Source organism: Gigantopelta aegis, chromosome 8 (assembly GCF_016097555.1).
Source record: "Gigantopelta aegis isolate Gae_Host chromosome 8, Gae_host_genome, whole genome shotgun sequence".
In the NCBI taxonomy this organism is placed as follows: Eukaryota; Metazoa; Mollusca; class Gastropoda; order Neomphalida; family Peltospiridae; genus Gigantopelta; species Gigantopelta aegis.
Genome location: NC_054706.1, coordinates 63440693 through 63457775, shown reverse-complemented (window position 1 = coordinate 63457775; position 17083 = coordinate 63440693). Strand labels below are relative to the sequence as shown.

General features: G+C 42.4%; 1 protein-coding gene across 1 annotated transcript in view; it reads left to right on the top strand.

The window, feature by feature from the left end:
- LOC121378951 (transmembrane protein 94-like) overlaps nucleotides 1–17083 on the top strand; it is a 69227-nt gene that overhangs the window by 10847 nt on the left and 41297 nt on the right. The gene's annotated exons all lie outside the window — the stretch shown is intronic.

The following is a 17083-nucleotide window of genomic DNA, read 5'->3' as shown; positions in this document are numbered from 1 at the left end:
TTAGCTGGTAGTACTAAACCAAATAACTTCTGGCTGGGTCAAAGTTTGAGATGCACAAAACTTTTTATTGAGTTATAAGTTAACACCACAAGTCCTGTGATTGGTGAAATAAATGTGAGTGTGTTGGTTGTAAAAAAAATAGTTTTATCTGGGCAAAAAATTTATGAAATTTTATTTCTTCTAGTACCACTGTGTCAAGTAGCCTTGTGCATGAAACGTATGGGGTACCTATAAAAAAAAGTTCTCAAATTTTGTGTGAAACTAGGGGTGTTGTAAAAACATCTGGTTATACCAAAAATGAGCCATGAAAGGTACCATTTTCTTCAGTTAATAATTTGAGGTAGGGGTTGTAGTACTAACATTTATGGGTCATAGTTGATGGTTCATAGTATGGTTGATATATAGTGTTTTTAAACACAAACATTAACATGATCGCCTATGGGATTTTATGTGGTATAGTACAACCAGCTGTGTAGTGCATACATTAATGTAGTTAAGTCTATGCCTATAATAAGAAAACATCAAGTCTGTTTTTGTTAAAAGAAATGGAACAGTCTGACATTTTCAGACAGCTGCTTCTTCTTCATTCTTTATAGTTATTTTCATGCTTATGTCCAATTAAGGTTGAAGCACACTATCCTGGACACACTTCAGCTATCTGGACTGTCTGTACAGGACCAGTGGGGTAGTTGTTAGTGGTTAGTAAGAGAGAGGTCCGTGTAGTGGCCTTAAACCTACCGATTGAGTTGTTAAACTTGCTCTGTGTGGGAACTGGTATTGGGATGTGAACCCAGTATCTACCAGCCTTAATTCTGACGGCTTAATCATGATGCCACCAAGACCAATGTTGTTTTACTCTGAAAGATTGGCTTATATTACCCCTGCCACTATCTCAAAGGATTAAACATCATTCAGGTTCTTCCTATTCGATTACTGGTACACCCATGACTGGTATGTGCTTTCCTGTCTTTGGGAAATGGCATATAAAAGATTCCTTGATGCCGTTTGGTGGGAGAAACCTACATGTATGTGACAACAGGTTTTTTCTCAGTAAGTAGACATAGTGTCACATTAACCATACGTTGGCCACCAAATAGCAATAATCTGTGTGAGAACATTCATTTATTACTCATATGGTTAAAAATATCCTGGTATATATCAAAGTGATATGTCCCACTAGAACGCCAAGTGGGACGTGACACTTCGACGTCACATGATTAGATCATTGATTGGCGCACTACAACCATACAGAAACGTCAGCCATACGAGCTGAGTGATATAAATTATGATTGATTATGATTAATAAATAGGATATTAAACTCACTACGATTTCGTATCATGTTTATGTCCCTCGTGAAATAATTTTCATTGTCACTGACTAAAACTGTTTCACTACATGTGCTTTTTTAAAATGCTTTTTTACTTTCTTTTAGAAATAAATATTTATCATATTTCTATGAGTCTTTCATTGTTGTGAGCTGTGAAATTCAGTTTCATTTTAACAGGCCATCAGTGAATCTGAATAGCAGTAGTATTACCTGTGCAGACGTGTGCCCCACGGAATCAGTAACGGGACAGTCCTGAGTTTGCTGTCATTGTAAAATGTTTTGTCACTAACAGCAGCCTTTTCAACAACTAAAATTACGTCTTAAAGCGACAGACCCTAATTTTTAAACACTACAACATATTTTTAATAATTGAAATTAGTACTTACATTTTATTATTTAAATATTCATTTTCATATTCCTGAAGTGGTTCTGGTCATTAAGATTTCTATAGACATTACCTGTCCTCAAACAAGTGCACCTCCCCCCCACGCAAGTGGTCTGGTCCGAACATCCCAACAGCCAATGGGATGGCCTAAATTCTTCTACTGCATACTGCTCTCTAGTTCCGGTCACATGACTGTAACTTCCTTCTTTTTCTCTTCGCTAAAGGGTCTGGACGTCCTTTTGCTTGGCTCTGTTTGGAGTCAACTTTTATAAGACCTTTGGTTTTGTATTAGTGTTTGGGTGAAATGTTTTTCACCTTCGTTTTCATTAGCTTTCGTATGTTCTTTTCGCGTATTTCACTTGACTTCCAAGCGTTTAATTACATGAAATGTTGTTTATATTGCCGGTTGTCGTGTCGGACGCCATTTGCAAAATGGCGTCTGTGTTGACTGGCTTTGTGTTTGGGTGAAATGTTTTTCACCTTAATTTTCGTTAGCTTTCGTTAGCTTTCATATGTCTTTCGCGTATTTCGCTTGACTTGCCAAGTGTTAATTACATGAAATGTTGTTATATCGCCGGTTGTCGTGTCGGACGCCATTTGCAAAATGGCGTCTTTATTTACCGGCTTTGTATTTGTGTTATGGTTGGTTTTTCTTTCTTTTCACAGATTGAAAAATTACTATTATCATATCTGATAATGTTCAGGCGACTAGTTCGAGCGTGTTACGCTGGAAGAAGTTAGCCGGCGGCGACCCAGGTTGTCGTGTTCGTGTGGCCTCACTTCTAGATGCGACCTTTGTGCGGGCTTGTCTGATGTCGAGTTCGCGGCTTACCTGAAGGTGGTGTCAGCGAGGACCAAGAAGGTGGAATCTTCGAGGACCAAGAAGGTGGAATCTTCGCCTTCGATTGCTGACTCCGTGGCGGAAGAGTTACGTTCAATTCTACCGACCATGCTGGAAGAAACAATGGCGTCAATGGCGACCTTACCTAAATCGGCGAGTTCGGGGTCAGGTCCGGTTCCAGTCCCCTCTTCAGGGGGTGCGGCTTCTTCAGCTCCACCGTTACTTAAGACTTCGGATGACAGGCCTGCGGTCTCTACGCAGCCCTCTAAGAAGCCGGCTCATTCAGATAGACGCTCCACGGATTCCAAGGCTCACCGATCTTCGGCGGGGAAGTCCCCTTCGGCGCATCGGAGCCGGGACCGTAGCCGTTCCACATGACCTGTATGGCTCCCTACGGGTTCCATAGATCGTCAGCGCCAACCTTCAGTTGATGTGGCTTCCAAGGCCTCCGAGGGCTAGACGGGACCATCCACGGTCCGGTTTAACCAGCGGCTTCCATTACGGTACATCGATTGGCCTGTGCTCGAGTTCTACGAGACTTTGGTGATGAAGCGCCTGCGGCATCTGTCATTGAAGAGCCCGACTCTACGGACCATATGACTATGAGGGATTGCTTGGCGGCTGTCTACGACATGTTGCCGTCCTTGCCACATCCAACGACGATGTGGTCATCCGTTCCTTGGTATCCACACGGGACCGCCCACGGTCCGGTTCTCCGGTATCTCCATCGGGCCATGACCAGAGCGACTGGCCTGTTCACGGGTGCTACGTGACTTTCTGATGATGTATCGGTTCATGCGGTGCTGGAAGATCTGGATGCGGCGGACCACTTGTCACTGAGGGATTGTCTGGCTGTCATATCTGATATGCTACCGCCGCTGGCCCATCCACCGGTTTCAGCCAAGAAGGGTCCGGGTTCGATGATCGCCACGGAGGTTCCACCGGCAGATATCGGCATTCGATCGTTGGCTGCCACAGGCCCCCGTCGGTTTACACGGCTACCAGTAACTGGCCCGTGCGTATCGTTGTTCCAGCAAGCAGACGGAGCCCTGTAACGAATTGGAAAATTGCGTCATCGGCTCACCGTTCGGTACCGTCGTCCCGTGATCGATCGAAGTGGTGCAGTGTCCAGGGTTCCACCGGCTCCTGCCGGTCCGTGTACATCGTACCGTCCACACCAGTCGGCAGCTGATTCGGCGTTCAGGGTTACACCGGCTCCTGACGGGACCGTCCACGGTCCGTGTTTCCGATGCAGCCAGTACATTGGATCGAAGTGCCTGTGCCAGGTTACTGACCGATTTTCCAGATGATGCGTCGGCACCTTCCGTTATAGAAGATCCGGACGCAGTGACCCACATGGCTGTGACTGTTTGTCTCGCTGCGGTGTATATGCTTTCGTCACTTCACAGTCCACTCGCACCATTCTAGAAGGTTTCCGTTTGAGGACTGATCCGATGTCGGTTTACTTGAGTAGACTTCGTTTGTGCCGTTCCCCATTCGTCACAACGAACGTATCCCGTCTTCAACCTATCCTTCAACGGTGTGACGCCGGCCTTGGATGACGCTGTTTCCGGCGGGACCAGACGTCTTCCTAGAACTTACAGATTGGCACGTCCTGTCGATGGCTTCAGTTCAGCGTACATGTTGTACATGGCGACCATAACTCCTCATGTGCAGGATGCCAGAGGATATGCCTTGTTCTAGCCGTCGACTTTGATGATGTTGGTCTACCTTATATCTTCCGTGACGTCGATGTGCACTACGATTGCACACTATCGTCAACCGACTTGCCTGAAGCGATCCATTCTTGACTTTCAGCACAAGCCGGTAATCTTGGCAGACCTGTGGTCTACATACGGCTCTTTGCCGTGAAGGGGTCGACGTTACAAGCGTTCCGGGTTGGTGACGAAGAAAGTCTACTGGTCCGGTCACTTGTGTTGAGATCCCGTGCACCGATATTCTCTTGTTCGAGGAAGGTTCAGCGACATTCGGCAGATCGTTCTCTATATCCGGTGGCGATGCAAGACAGTCGCTACTTCCGCTGGTTCCGGAAGTTATCCAGTTGCCATCACGTGGTACGGGGGTTTTACCGTCACCGTTTTCCTATGGTTCATTGCGGCTTATCAACTCACTGACGTTTACTGTTGTTACCGCCAGAGTTCGTGACCGATGCTGTCTAGATGGTCTCTGCTGCTGTTTCGCACCGGGTGGTGTGACGGCCGTGGATTTTAGCCGGTTGCTGTTTTGCGTTGCTTCACTTCCAGGTATATCGGGCATGTAGCGTAGCGAGTTGCTACGCTGTCTTGGCTCTTGCCTGTATCACGGGGTCGCTGTTTCCGATGTCTTGATTCCTGAATCACTCTATTACTGTTTCATGAAGTATCATTGCAAGAGTAATTTTGACGTCGGCGCAACATTTTATGCTTAGAGGTCGCGGTATCCAGTTTGTTTCTGAATCCATGCATTCAGTACAATAACGCAGATTTGCTGATCCGGTTACCAGTCGCCTTGCAGTCCAGTCCCTGTTGGTGGCTGTGGTTTCCAGATGAAGCCGATCTACACATCAACCTGTTGGAGATGTTGTCAGTTACGTCATCTTTCATTGGCGAGAGATGCTGTCAGGCGCCTCTCTCATGGTAGCCACAGACAGTACTACCGCGGTGGCTTATATCAACCGTCAGGGCGGAACCCACTCCAGCAGTCTGCTGCAGTTGACTTATCGTCTCTACAAGCTGGTTGACGAGATTCCGTTGCAACTTCGGGCTCGCCATATTCCAGGGGTTTCCAATGTACTAGTCGACACACTGTCTCGGCCGTCGTCTCCACAGCCGACGGAATGGATGCTCCATCCCGAAGCGTTTCGATGGGTGTGCGACAGACTTTGGACACCAAACATCGATCTCTTCGCCACACGATTCAACCATCAGCTGAGGGTTTACGTGTCTCCGGTGCTGGATCCCGAAGCTCTGGATCTCGACGCCTTGGCCATCAGCTGGGAACAGATGGACGCGTACGCTTTTCCTCCACGAATCCTCCTTCCAAGGGTGCTTCAGAGGTTTCAGCTGTACCATTGTCGCCTGTTACTCATTGCTCCAATGTGGCCATCCAGGATGTGGTATCCAGATCTAATACGTCTTGCCGATCCACATCCTTTACCGCTGCCAGACTGGGATCATCTGTTGCTGCATCCCACGTCAAGACTATACCATCCACGTCCGCAGTTGTTCCAACTGCACGCGTGGACTTTATCGCCAAGAGTTTGAGAAAGAAAGGTTTTTCTTCACAGTCTACGGCGGCCATTTTGAAAGCGCACAGATCATCTACTACTAACGTCAGATGGCTTTGCTTTCACCGAGGGTGTTTCCGGCAAAACCTCAAACCTCAGACGATCCAGATACTTCGTCTTGCTGGGTTTTTTGGCTGTATCTGCGGACCACTTTACGATTAAAGGGGTCTACCATCGCTGGGTACGTTTCGGTCATCGCTACTGTTCGTGATGTCGCTACTGGAACGAAGTTATCGGGTATTCCTGAGATCCATAAGATGATCAAAGGGTTTCGCCTTGATGATCAAGTACACCGGTTTCGGCCACCAAGATGGGACCTGAATCTGGTGTTACGAGCGTTATCGACCGCACCTTATGAGCCGATCGAATCCTCTTCCCTGCAAGACTTGATGCGGAAGACGGTGTTTTTACTCGGTTTTGCCACGGCTGCCCGTGTCTCAGAACTCCATGCTCTTGATGTAGACTTGGTACGTTTTCACCAAGATCGGCGTGCAGTCAACTTGGGGTTACTCATGAACTTTGTTGCAAAGAATCAGTTACCAGACCAAGCGCCTCGTTCGTATGTTGTGCAGGCCCTCTCCTCTATCGTTGGTCCGGCGGACGTTGAGGACTTGGCGTTGTGCCCTGTCAGAGCCCTGCACCAGTACATCGAGAGGACCAGATCTTTTCGACAACATCGCAAAAGACTTTTCCTTTCCTGTAACCAGAGTCGGTTGAGGGACCTTACCAAGAACACGGTGGCCACCTGGATCCGGTCTTCTATCCTGACCGCCTATCAGAAGGAGGGTTTACCTGCTCCGTCTGCTTCTAATCCGCATGAACTCCGTGCCTTGGCTGCCACGATGTCCCTGCACTGCAACACACCCATTCAGCACATTATCACTGGTTGGTTCTGGGCTACGGACTCCATCTTCGCCAACTATTATCTGAGGGATGTCACCACAGAAGACGTTGAGGGGTTCCATCATCTGGGTCCGGTTGTTGCTGCACAGACTCTGTTGAATACAAGCCGTCCTCGTCGCCGTTGATGTCTGTCTGATTCTGGGCTGCATACCGAGATGTCCATCGAATAGACAGATGAGGATTGCTTAGACTTTTGTTCTTTTGCACAGTTCACGTACTGGTGCCGGAACTTTTGTCTCGATAACCTTTACCCTGCACTGCATGTGGTTATTGGTTGTCGTTATTGAACTAACAGATCTTTGGTGTACTAGACAGAAAACACTCGGGGGTCTTGTTTTGTTCAATGTTCTGACGGATGCACCTCATTAGGTTGTCGCTTGTTATTGAAAAACTATAACACTTCAATACGTGAGGGTTACCTAACACCTGCATCCCTGGTGGCTACGTCTTCCCACCCTGTCAGAACCAGCATGAGATGTGGCTTCCGCCTCCTGGTCCATGTGTTCTAGGAGCCGTACCTGCCACTGCTGACGGATGCCACCATTCTGGTTGTTGTTACTAACATCACCTGCATTGGTCTGTGACGGGCATCCCTAGGATGAGGGCTTACCAAGGTTGGCCTTATTCTTCCACTAGTCAGCCTCTTTCCGGTTGGGGAGTTATCACAAGCATCTACGGATCTCGGCACCCACCACCATCTGTTGAATGCTGCACTTGTTTGAGGACAGGTAATGTCTATAGAAATGGAGAAAACTTGAGTGTTTTCTCTTTTATAGATACATTACCTGTCCTCAAACAAGTGCACCTCCCCCCCACGCAAGTGGTCTGGTCCGAACATCCCAACAGCCAATGGGATGGCCTAAATTCTTCTACTGCATACTGCTCTCTAGTTCCGGTCACATGACTGTAACTTCCTTCTTTTTCCCTGAGCGCATCGCACGGAGAACAGGAAGCGGGGAGGCCCGGGCGGGATGAATCTTGAGGACAGGTAATGTATCTATAAAAGAGAAAACACTCAAGTTTTCTCCATTTTTGCAGTACCCCAAAAGGCGTACTGCAAAAGGAGAAATAATGGTTATAGAGGCGAGCTCTAGTTATTTTTAGATGGTACTTCCATGTTTAAACATTCCAGATTTCAGCATCTCTGTTATAACCTTGTCCAGATGTGTTGAAGGTTTGTTGATTAACCAAACTTAGTGTCCATTTTTATGGGCTGAAACTTGTAGAATCTGCGACTTTAAATAATGTTTTTTGTTTAGAACGTCATTGTCTGTATATTCAGTGTGTTTTTAGTCGGTCTAATGCTTTTAAATATCTAAAGCTTCAGTTTACTAACTAATATACATTTTTTCTTATGTACAAAATTATTGGGAGGTAAAATCTAGTCTCATCTTCTGAAAACATTGAGGTGAACAGACGAACCTTGTAAATAAAGACACTGATATTCTAAACAAGAAAATCATTCATGTGATATTTTAATAAAAATGCTCTGTTGGTTGGAAATGTGATACAATAGCAGCAAACTAAGGACAGTTTCTTTAAATAACTACAAAGACATTCTTAAGAATAAGAAAAATTAAAATTAAAAAACCCTGGGTTATTAGCAGTTTTACCCCCCCCCCCCCCCAATTCTTATTACTATTATAGTTGAAATTTTTTTAGTTTGAATACCACATATTTCAATTTCAGTTGTCCGTAAAATACTCCACCTTCCGTAATGATGTATACTTACGATGTTTAGTGAAATGGGCCGTTGCATTAGAGTTAAATACTAGTAGTAGTACTGGCCGTAACAGCCAATATAAACTTAATCATATATATATTATAAATAGAGGATTCGTCACAAGTATTTTTTAATAATGGGAAATATCAACCGAGGCTTCGTTAATCTGTATTTGGCGAGACAAATACAGATTAACAGGCCGAGGTTGATATTTACCATATTAAAAAATACGAGTGATGAATTCTATTTATCATATCACTGTCAATTTTGTTTATTTTTCACTTAAATGATTAATAAACAAAACCCCAATGCTCGGACGTAACAATTTGTTATGACGTATGAATACATGTACATGTCAATCACTCGGCTGATAATTGGTTTGTCAATACACCTTGAAGGTTATCTATGCTTTCTAAAACTAGGTTAAAAGCGGACAGAACGATTGTAGCTATTTAAACAATTTAATACTAATTTAACAGCCAAATTTTTCAAAATAACTTTTCGCTGCATTTTGCCGAGTACTATGTCATTGTCAGACATAGGCGTATCTATGTCACTGACCTATTTAAGGGCTTCATCAAGTTCAGTTGGAGTCGGAATCGCTGTCAAAAATTATTCTTCGTCGTTTTATGGGGACAACAGGACTTTTAGGCTGAGCCACATTTATTACGATGTTGCCCCCACTGACATTGCCTCCAAACATGGTGTTCACACCACTGAAAATATTGATGATCTGTGATTGTTTCGAATTTAAAAGTTTGTCGGATTTCCTTCGAAGACGAATGCGCGAGAACCAAACTTGAGGATTCACCAGATGTAGATGGCGCTGACGGAATGTGCGACAGTTCTTTGTGTTGGTCGTGATTTATATGGCTGTATGCATTAACTGAATGAATATTTTTGTGTCCTGTTATCTGCATGATTTAAGCCTAATGAGCAGGAACGTGATTGTCATTCAGTTTTTGGTCCAGATATTTGCGTGCAGAGTGGTTTATCAGGTGTTTAGTGGTACAAATATTACCACTCAAACACATGTTTTTCATCAGTCCAGCAAGTTTATTTCTACCAATGCATTGCCTGAGGAACCACTGTTCTCCTGTTTTCAGCATACCGAGTGTGTGTATGTAGCAATGTAGAATGGGTTGTCAGCTTCACAAAAGTTTCGTGGTCGTTTTGAAGAATAAAACTTGAAAACTTCAACGGGACATCGAAGGGGATTTTGTGTGTTTGCCCACATGAGGATTTTTTCATACTTTGCATACTTGCAAAAGACGACTTCAAAAAACGCCATGTTTGTTCGTCAACAATTTTGACAGGTGAAAATAGTTCCACGTTTCGGTATATAATTTGCGTAATAATGTAATTTGCATACTTACATATATGTTCTAAATATTTGCATACTTATGTCTCAAAATATGTGATTTATGTAATAGGCATGCCCAATGCTATTCCTTAGTAGTGATATGATATATATATATATATATATATATATATATATATATATATATATACAGTGGACTCTGTCTAAACCGGATTCTGTGTAATCCGGATCTCTGTGTAAACCGGTCCATTTCTAAAGTCCCGCCCAGCTACCGTTAAACTCTTAGGTATAAATATCTGCCTAATCCGGATTCTGTGTATTCCAGACTCCGGACCAAAAATCAAGAACGAAAGAACCGTTCATGTATTAATTACCTCTGTCTACACCGGTTTCGGATTTCCCGAAACGACGGGCCTCTTAATTAGTGAAACAATGATCGCCAATTATCAAGGAATCGGGACGCCGTCGCAAGATCAAATACAAAACGTAATCCCAGTAGTGTGAATATTACTCTAATTACGGTCGGCCGTTAGATCAGTCAGATTAAAATTAGTGTGTGTGTTGATACACAACTAATTTCACTCTTACGAATTCTGTGAGTTGTACTTGTCAAACTAACACATGTATAAATATGTGCGAGTCGCTCGTATGTTTTGTGTTCTCATTCATTTATAATGGCGGTACGTCCCAAAAAACGGCAGCGTATCGAACTTTCGTTAGAAACTAAAGTCAAATTAATACAAGAATTTGATTCAAATCCTCAGTCAAAACAGAAAGATTTAGCACTAAAATTTAAAATCGGAAAACAGACAGTATCAGACATCATAAAGCGTAAACAACACTACCTGCAATTGTACGATGCAAACATTTCTGGGGAGAGAAAACGAATAACAAATGGAAAGTTTGAAAATCTAAATGGACTGTTGCACCAATGGTTTAATCAGGCAAGATCGAAAATTTCGAAAGAACGATTAACTGTTTTATTGTGCTGCAGTTCAATGGGAGAAAAGTTAAAACCTTTGGTGATTGGCAAAGCACAGAATCCTCGTTGTTTTAAGAACATAAATAAGGACTCACTACCTGTCACTTGGACAGCCAATCGGAAAGCTTGGATGACATCTCAACTGTTCAACGATTGGCTACAACAACTTAACAGACAGATGCGGCGACAGCGAAGAAAAATCCTTTTGTTTATTGACAACGCACCATCCCACGGTCAAGATCTAAGTGTGAGCAACGTAACGGTGAAATTTCTCCCTGCTAACACCACTTCAGTGCTGCAGCCATTAGACCAGGGTATTATCAAAGCTTTCAAAGCACGATACCGAAAGTATCTGATTCGATCACTCATTTCGCGGATGGAAGACTGTGCAAGCGTGACCGAGCTCTGCAAGGCAATCACGGTTCTGGATGCAGTAAACTGGATTAACGCAGCATGGAAGGAAACCCAACAAACAACAATCGCCAAGTGTTTTATGATGTGCGGATTTCCTGTCACCTCCGAGCAGGAATCTGATGATGAAAATGATGACAATATTCCTCTCGCTACATTGCTAACCACCATCTCAAGTGAAGTTCCAGTGGCTGAGTTTGTTAATTTCGATCACGATATTCCCACAGAGGACCCGGATGCGAGTGACTGGGAAACTCAACTAGTGGCGGCGCACAAATCTACCGACAAAGGTGAGGAAAAACCAGCAGACGACAGCTCAGACGATGACAACAACACAGAGTTGGACACAATGCCTGAACTAAATTATACCGAAGTGCTAAAAATTATAAAACAAGTTAAAAACTTTGCGGCAACTAAAGAAAATAGACTTTTACAACCAGTTTTAAACTTGGAAGTCATGACAGAAGAGTTTGCCCTTGAAAGAAACATCAGGAACAAACAGACAGCAGTGACAGACTATTTCTCAGGTGAAACTCGATAAACTACGTGTACATTCATTCAACTAATAACAGTGACACTTGCTATTTAAATAAATAAAATGTTTATTCATTCGATACAGTCCATTCAATCAATGTGACACTTGTTAAAACTACCATGTCCTTGTGCCATTTGATGTGTATTAAATCAATAAATTATTTATTCATTTTACGTTTTATGTTTTATGTGTTAAGAGGTTTTGCATTTTAAAAATATTTTTATTGTCTTTGAAATGATCGATTGAAAGTCTGGCTTGCGGTGTAAATGTCACTGCTGATCGCGAGTCGCCGATCTTTCAAGAACCATAACTCTGGACGAACTCTGGCTAAACCGGTCCTCTGTATAAACCGGACTATTTCAACGGTACGAAGCGAGTCCGGTTTAGACAGAGTCCACTGTATATATATATATGTGTATGTGTGTATGTTAACGAATTGCTATTGAAGCACGCAACAGAAGGTTGGGAACTTGCGACAGACTTAGAAGGTAAAATGGTGAGTCTGGGTTTTGATACAGTCAGCTCTTGTTACACATCATGTCAATGCTCTGAAAACTGCACTAACGATTGCTACATTCAGCCACTGCTAACACAAATCTGCTTTAAATAACACTTTTTGCAATCGTGTGTTACAATTAAGGGGCAGGCAGAATCCAGATACATGTAAGTCGGTAGAACGCTCGCTCCAAAATGTTGGTGCAGGCAGAGGGAATGGCATCACAGCGCAGCGCTACGTTGACCAGATTCTAACACCTCACATAGTGCCCTTCTTCACGCATCACCATAACCACGTGTTCCAGCAGGATAATGCTCGCCCCCACACGGCCAGGATCACCATGGACTTCCTGCGTCAGCACAACATCAGAACCATGCCGTGGCCGGCTCTCAGCCCTGATTTGAACCCGATTGAACACCTGTGGGATGAAATCCAGAGACGGCTTAACCAGGTGGTCAGACGGCTTAACCAGGTGGTCCCACGGCCGACAACTCGTGTGCAACTGGAGGCAGCTTTCCTGAGGGTGTGGGCACAGGTGCCAATGGCTTTTGTGAACCGCCTCGTGCACTCCATGTACCGACGGTGTATGGCCGTTTTTGAACACCCAGGGAGGACATACACGGTATTGAACATGTCACGCCCTACAATCTCGATGTGCTGGATCCCCCCACTACCTGAACACAGGCAAACGACCCAGAGACTGTGGTCAAAGTGGATCCAATAAATTGACTTTTATCAGATTTTTCAAAATTTATCTTTGATATTAATCAATTGAAACATATTTTCTCAGCCACACATGTGTCGCGTTTCTTTTGCGGTTCAGTATATATTTAACACAGACTAATTTTGTTATTGAGTTTGTGTTACATATTTAATTGTTGAATATGAAATTACCGTTTTTTTTCTCTCTGTGGCAACAGAAGTTATAGCATGATTATTATATATGTTTATAAGATGATATTTAGAAAATATACTAAACGAGTGCCCATAAGACACTGCTTATATTATAAGTATTTTCAATCATACATCTGATTGAAAGATCTTTTATTGCTTTTTAAAAAACAAAAAACAAATGGATTAGGAATACTTTATACAATGCTTGCTAGGTCTTTTCTATAATACATACACGTCATTACAGTAGTATATTTATGCAATTAAAATATAAACACAAATAAATATTGAAAGAAAAAGAAAAGAAGCATAATTCATACATCACAGCCATGAGGTCGAAAAGAGAAATGTTCTCATAATACATGAGAGCAGTGTAGTATTCTATTTATTACAACATACCACATTGTTTATATGTGCATGGCCAATTGATTTCTTTTACCTAACAATCGTGAGAAAGCTCAAATCTTACCAAAAGAAAAATGATAAATCAGTGTGTCTTAGTACTGTATCTCAGGTGCAAGGATGCGTGTTATCATCAGTGTACGAAACAGTGGGGCAGTGGGTGGAGCAAATCCTCAAATTCGGGCAAAAAAGATAGAGATATTCGGGTAAAATGAGCTTGCTTGAGATCTTTTTACGATGTATTTCCTGTTGCTGGGCCCATTGGGCTATTTCTAGTTCTAGCCAGTATGTACCACGACTGGTATATCAAAGGCTGTAATATTTGTTATCCTCTGTAGGCCGTGGTATGTGCTATCCTGTCTGTGGGATGGTGCACATAAAGGATCCCTTGCTACTACTAAAAAAAATATAGCAGGCTTCCTCTCTGAGACCAGATGTCAACAAATTACCAAACGTTTGACATCCAATAGCAGATGATTCATAAATCAATGCGATGTAGTGTTGCCATTAAACAAAACAAACTTTATTTTTAACTGTCACCCTAATATTACTTCAATAAATCTCTAGGGGGCGAGATGTAGCCCAATGGTAAAGCGTTCGCTTGATGCGAGGTCAGTTTGGGATCGATCCCTGTCAGTGGGATCATTGGGCTATTTCTCGCACCAGCCAGTTCACCACAACTTGTACATCAACGGCTGTGGTATGTGCTATCCTGTTTATGGGATGGTTCATATAAAAGATACCTTGCTGCTAATCCAAAAAGAGTAGCCCATGAAGTGGTGACAGCAGGTTTCCTCCCTAAATATCTGTGTGGTCCTTTACCATGTGTCCGACGCCATATAACCATATATAAAATGTGTTGAGTGCGTCGTTAAATAAAAACATTTCCTTCTTCCTTCAATACTCTCTACATCACAGGTTGTATTTTCATTGCTGCATGGTATTTTACTCTCAACAAGTGGCACTGTGTACTTAGTAGAATATGTAACTAAGTATTTGGAGAGGGGTGTAGTTCAGTGCTAGTGCTTATTGTCTATGGGGAAAGTGCATGAAAAAGGAGCCCTAGCTGCTGTTCAGTAGGAGTAGGTTGTGTGGTGGCAGCAGGTTTCCTTGTTTATTACTAGAAAACAATATTCATTATTTTGTTTTATATTTTCATTATGACCACCCGCCCTTCCCACCCCCCAACAACACCCCCCCCCCCCAAATCCCACCATATTTCAAAATGGCAACCAGTTTTATTTTATGATAATTTTGTTGTCGTAATTTGTGGGGAAAAAACTAATAACCCAACAAAAAATGCCAACAAATCTCGTCAACCAGACTTACATGTAGCAAAAATATTATTTTATGATCCTTTTGTTATTATAATGATAACCGTAAATAAAATGTGTTGAGTGCGTTGTTAAATAAAACATTTCTTTTCTTTCTTTATTGTAATGTGTAACCCCTAAAAAAAAAATAAACTCTGGATTTTGAATTAGCAGAAATATTATTTTATGACAATTTTATTTTGTGATTTGTGCATTCCCTAACCCCCAACATCAGACTTTAATGATGAGACTTAACGGTTACTAATTACTATACCATATGGAGTAGACTCCCATTTGGTTTAAGAATTGGACTGAATATTTTGTTTGTTTATTTTTGTGTTTTATTCAGCTGTAATAGTAATGTTTTAAAAAAATTATTTGACTTGCACAAGTCTATAATGTATATGTTGTTTAAACAGTTATATATGCACTATATAAAGGTGAAAAATTAAGATCAGATTTAAAGCAAGCTTTTCGAAGAATGCTGTACCAAATTTATGTTCGCTTTGCAAATATTGCTATTCAATGCTTATAACTTATTTCATGTCCTGTGTGTCACCTTTTCTGTTTTCCCTTGAAGTTCAGTTTCATTTTACCAAATCTAGCAGCTACTCCCAAATGTTTCAACTTGTTTTGCTGTCCACCTCCAATAATGATATGCTCATTACCTTGATGACATGGAGGATCACTTGCTTTTTCGGTTTAACCAGTTTGTGATCTTTTACAAGACAGAGTTATTTCCCTTTTAATTCCCAGGCCCTCGGTGCAGCACTGTTGTTGTATAACAATGCCAGAGTTTATGCTTGTACCATAAAGTGCACAATTGCTTCAATATCTGGTTTTTTTTTACTGCATCATATAATGAAATACTGTTGAAAAATATAGTTATTTTAAATATTTTAATTAGTTTTCCAACAAACGTTCTTTAAAAGATTTTAAAGTTGTTAATAGAGAAATACTGGCCTCGGGGGCGTCGTGGTTAAGCCATCGGACTACAAGCTGGTAGGTATAGGGTTCGCAGCCTGGTACCGCCTCCAACCCAGAGCGAGTTCTTAAGGACTCGATGGGTAGGTGTAAGGCCACTACACCCTCTTCTTTCTAACTAACCACTGACCAAGTAACCCACTGTCCTAGACAGACAGCCCAGATAGCTGAGGTGTGCGCAGGACAGCATGCTTGAACCTTAATGGGATATAAGCACGAAAATAAATAAGGGGAGGGGAGATTCTTTTAAAATAGTTTTCTAATATTCTTCATGAAATGAAATAGAGAAAAACCTACATTCACATGTAAGTACCTAAAGTGTACTTTTTAATTGACATTAATTAATCACTGATCAGTTTGTACAAACTCATGATAGACCACACAGCTTAATGGTAGTTTCCCAACCAGTGCCCCATGACCGATACATCAAAGGCTATGGTACATGTATGTACTGCCCTGTCTGGAAAAATGTATGTTAAAGATTCCTTGCTGCTTTAATAGCAGGAATAGACTATGTGGCAGAAGCAGAATCACTTGCTTGATTCGCGGTCGGTTTGGGATCGATCTCCACTGGTGAGAGTCTGAGACATAGCCCCAGTGGTAAAGCGTTCGCTTGATTCGCGGTTGGTCTGGGATTGATCCTCGTCGGTGGGCCCATTGGGCTATTTCTCACTCGAGCCAGTACACCATGACTGGTATATCAAAGGCTGTGGTATGTGTTATCCTGTCTGTGGCATGGTGCATATAAAAGATCCCTTGCTGCTAATAGAAAAGAGTAGCCCATGAAGTGGTGACAGCAGGTTTTCTCTTTCAATATCTGTATGGTCCTTAACCATATGTCCGACACCATATAACCGAAAATAAAATGTGTTGAGTGCGTCATTAAATAAAACATTTCCTTCCATTGGTGTTCCAATTGGGCTATTTCTTGTTCCAGCTAATGCACCATGTCGGGTATATCAAAGGCTGTGGTATGTGCTATCCTGTCTGTGGGATGGTGCATGTAAAAGATGCTTTGCTACTAATGGTAAAATGTAGCGGGTTACCTCTCTAAGACTATCAAATTTACCAAATTTTTGACATCCAGTAGCCGATGATTAATAAATCAATGTATTTTAGTGGAGTCATTAAACAAAACAAATTTTAACTCTCACACTCTATGACTCACTTTTAATCTGTCTGTCTGTTTGTCTGTCTGTCCCTCCTTCCCTCCCCTCTCTCTGTCTGTCTCTGTGTCTGTCTGTCTGTCTCTCTCTTGCTGTCTGTCTGGCTCTCTCTCTCT